Source organism: Diadema antillarum, unplaced genomic scaffold, assembly GCF_040938485.1.
Source record: "Diadema antillarum isolate AM-2024a unplaced genomic scaffold, OU_Dant_1.0 scf00000163, whole genome shotgun sequence".
NCBI lineage: Eukaryota > Metazoa > Echinodermata > Echinoidea > Diadematoida > Diadematidae > Diadema > Diadema antillarum.
This window is the reverse complement of record NW_027271052.1, coordinates 692,778-696,939: the sequence shown is the minus strand read 5'-3', so window position 1 is coordinate 696,939 and position 4,162 is coordinate 692,778.

Here is a 4,162-nt window from a genome sequence, read left to right as displayed (position 1 = left end):
CATCCAGTAACTGATTTGATGCGTTGGGGAGAATTTCCCTGCACAGTTGTTCAAATTCGATGAAGAGGTATCGCAACAATATAGTCCAGTCTACCCGCAGCAGTATACCCAGAAAACAGCCGTCTCTTCCGCCGATGCTGACCGCGCGGTGCCTCACCCGAGCTCTGATTGAAAATCACTGGCGCAAACTTTCAACCAATTCGGCTCTTTTGTAATACTCTACGTCTTATTAGTTGACAAATTGCCACGAATTTATATTACTTCTGCACCCATTTGATCAGGTGACGCAATTTCTTAATTTCGTGAACTGTTGGAACCTAGGTTCTATGTGCTCCACCAAGAATCCAGCAACCTTCCCTGTGTTCCACGCAGGATATCCCTGTCCTTGGGTCAGAAAACTCAGTACTAAGTATGTGAATGAGCGAGATGACACCGATGCGGCAACGTGCGGGCGAGCAAGTCTCCTCAGCACACCATGCCAACTGCACAGATAATGCACGGCCGCCGAAAGACCAATGGATGAAACAACGGTGATGTAAAGGAATGTACGTAGGTGAGAGGTGTTGAGCTGCGCGCTATTGCGCAACAAAGCTCTTCTCCAGAAATGCGACCCCTCGGCAAGCTGCTATAACTGGCTTTGCTGAGCAGAAGGCTCACGACAGAAGTAAAATCAAATCGAGATTTGAATTAAAATCATACTTTCATGAAACATCTTCCGATAGAAGAATTGTAGACGTAATTGTGGAAAGAGCCAATCGCGATCTATCGTTGCGGTTAGCGGCGGAAGCTCTAATGAAGAAATTAAATTTGCGGCAGGAAGCGCTGTTTATCCGAGCGTTTGGGGCTTTTCTGCACTTTCGGTAACACCGATTTCTCACTTCCGCGCTCCGGCCGTCGTCAAGGCTCGAAACGCCCTTGAATAAGGAGGAGAGACCCAATGCGGGAATTATTGACCGGTTAAGAGTTGTTTACCGGGCATGAGGATGATCGTGTATCGATTTGTTGATCTCACCTAACATGTCCCAATCATATCGCGTCTTGTCCCATTTCGCGTATCGGGTAACTTTTTAACGACCCACTTCCACTCGTAATTGGGAAATTTCCTATCCCTCCCCTGATTGGAATAGCATGTCCTCATCGTTATTTCAACGAACATAATCAACATTGCAGTCTTTTTGTGATTGTTGCGGAGATGCGAGTCAAAATGTGGGGACAATGAACCTGTGAGGTCAATACACCCGATCAATGATTAGGCTCTATTAAAAACTATGATGATGATTTAGGATCGCGCCGGTCTAATTAGAATGGTCACGTGTTTTCTGGCTGATGTAAATTATAATTGTTGTTCGGATCGTAATGGAAAGGGTGTGGTGTCCTTGCGGTAGGCTATCAATCCAGCTATGACCTCTGCACTTTACATATCATGCTATGATAATGCTATTTTTTTCCTTCAACAAATGAACACGTATCACATTAATGGCATGCTCAATGTCGTATAACTCTTTCATTCGCTCTTATAACTGTATAAATAATCGATATGTATGTAAGAGTGTGAGTGCGCAGTTATTCAAATTCAAATTCAAATGGGATGTTATTTCCAATATCATTACTTTAATTCAAATAAAACAGTTACGACAAATTAATGAAACACAAAAATTAGGAACAAGCAAACATATACTACACTTGAAAGTGGAAAAAATAAGTAAGTGTGTAATCTATAAAGTAAATTTCATATAACGAAAGAAAGATGCGGGCCACTCGATTGTATTGGAATTACACAAAAGAACAAAAAGTAAAGTAATGGAAGCCCACATAGGCAGACTACAGGCACGCAATAATCGGAAAACAAAAACGTTACATTACGCAGTATTAAATGGTGTAAACTGCAAGCAACCATCACTATGTAATGAAAGTCATTCCTTGTTGTCGAATGACACTCATGACACTAGGCCTTATTGTCACTACAGTATAAAGTATAAGCCTACCTGGGGGGGGGGGGGCTACAGTGAACTCACAAACATAAGTTGATGAAAGAAACTGCATTAAAAGTATATTTCAGTCATGACTGAGTGGAATTAGAATGAATAACTGTGGTCAAGGCATTTGGAAAGACAGAACTAAGAAAACAAAATAAGATGTGATATAAAATATCTTATATCGAGAAACGTTCAGTTACATTCTGTTGCTTATATGCGACTACAATGTCATTCTCCAATTTACTCATCCTATCATGATCAGAACTTGTATGACTTTGCATACAGTTCCTAACAATTGGTCATTTGATTAGAAACCAATGACGTCCATATAATATTATAAGAAAAAGAAAGGTTTGCTATACTTGCATATTTTGTATTGCAAATAAGGTATACAAGGAGGAAAATAGACAGAAACAAACCTAAACCCATGTCACGACGACCAATAAGATATGCTTTTTGTTAAAGTTTACCATGAGTTGATATAGATTATCTTACGTCAGTTTCTTTGTTGCTATCATTGATAAGTAAACGAACTGTATTATTGGACACGTTTTCCTTTGAAATGCCCCCTTCAATATCCCCATTGGTTTTGATTTAGCTGACATCTGAAAGAAATCGATCCTTAAAAAAAAAAAAGGTGGGACCCCTTCTATTATGATCACTTTGTTTTAATTTGTGTTTCAATATATCCCAGCCATTTCAAAAGAGATTTTCATCACATAAGCTTTGATTTCCTTTTAGAATTATAATACTCTTTACGATTTAATTATCAAGTGATTTTTAGGTATCTTCCAAAAGGTTAAGAACTGAATCCTCATCTCAACCAATCCCGTCCCTTTAATCCCTTTCAAAATAATATACATTGTCAAACTGTCCACCATTCTTCCCGATAACTTTTACAATCACATATATCATAATATCATATGACATCAGTCCCTCTTGTTTATAAGAAGAAAAACCTACCAACCATCTCAACCCCCCCCCCCACCTCTGTCTTATGCCAAAGTTGTAGGACCAATTTTATATAAGACTCGCTTACAAGATCATAATTATACCATTTCGTTTTATTCAAATAGTACATTCATTGTCGTCTTTATGACAATCTCCCCTTGATAAAAAACAACAACAACAACAACAACACCACCACCACCACAACAACAACAACAACTTAACAACTCAGCGCATGTCACACAAATCCGTCTTACGGGTTTGAACACAGTGGAGCCATGTGTAATGATCATAATGACGCTAATTCTTGGGCAAGTCCGTCGTGTTCCACGAATACACCCATGTTTTGTTTTGTTTTTCTCGCAGGAAATACGAGTTTAAAGAGAGACACATTTCTAATGATTGTTGTTATCTGGTACGTGGTACTAAGCTGTCAGGAATCAACAACCATTAAGCCATTGCTCTAAAATCACCAGAGTGAAAGCGCAATTCAAGTGAGGGAAATACGTGTATACATCATGATAGCGTTTGCAATATACATGAACACCAAAACCTCATTTGCAAAGCGTGGGATCTTATCAATTTTCTGCCATAAAGCCTCCTCACGGTTTATAGGCCTATGGGGGGGGGGGGGGATAGTATCCCCGCAAAAACAAAAAACAAAACAAAACGACACAACACACGGCAACAATCACAGTCATGACAGCGTTAGAAACATTAGAAATCTATACATATACATGTATTAACTAACAACACACACAGACACATATTTATACACATTTATGTTGTAGGGCCCTTACACGTATGCATGATTGTATCATATTATAATAAACATATCACCAAAAGTTAATATAAAGAGTGTAATATGATATGAAACGAACCCTCCAAACCGAATCTCAGGAACATATATAACAATAAGTAAACATAAAGAGCGTCGAATCATGCCAAATTCCCGTCATACCAATGAATTGGGTGATAATTACTCTACTGATACATTTTAAATCGACTGTTATTTGACTTGACCAACTTGTTTGCTCCCACCAACGGAGGCGTAGTGATGCATGCACTGAAAAAAAAGCCTGACAAAACAAACAGTAGAAGCTCAAGATTCATCTAGTAATTCTGTACACTTTATACAGGAGATGATGTTTGATGAATATACCGCAAGATCCCCCTCTCTTCTTCTTCTTCTTCTTTTCTTCTTCTTCTTCCCTCTCTTCTTTTTCTTTGGCTCTAAA